Source organism: Eimeria mitis, genomic scaffold, assembly GCF_000499745.2.
Source record: "Eimeria mitis Houghton genomic scaffold, Emh_scaff722, whole genome shotgun sequence".
Lineage (NCBI taxonomy): Eukaryota > Apicomplexa > Conoidasida > Eucoccidiorida > Eimeriidae > Eimeria > Eimeria mitis.
Genome location: NW_013575271.1, coordinates 8,178 through 8,476, shown reverse-complemented (window position 1 = coordinate 8,476; position 299 = coordinate 8,178).

The window sequence follows — 299 nt, the reverse complement described above, 5'->3', positions numbered from 1 at the left end:
ATATATATATATATATATATATATATATATATATATATCCGACTCCACCTGCTTCCTTTTTTTGTTTTTTCTTTTATGTCTTTTTCTTCTCTCTAATGTAACCACCCAACCAACCAACCAACCAAACAAACAAAAAAATAAACAAACAAACAAAACAAATAAATAAAAAAATAAACAAATAAATAAATATATTTGTTTATAGGGGACGGCCGCCCGCGTGAGCTGGCGATGAGGCCGACGATATACCGGCGGGCGGTAGAAAGAAAATATATCCTCAAAAGTCAGATGGCTCGAGCCTT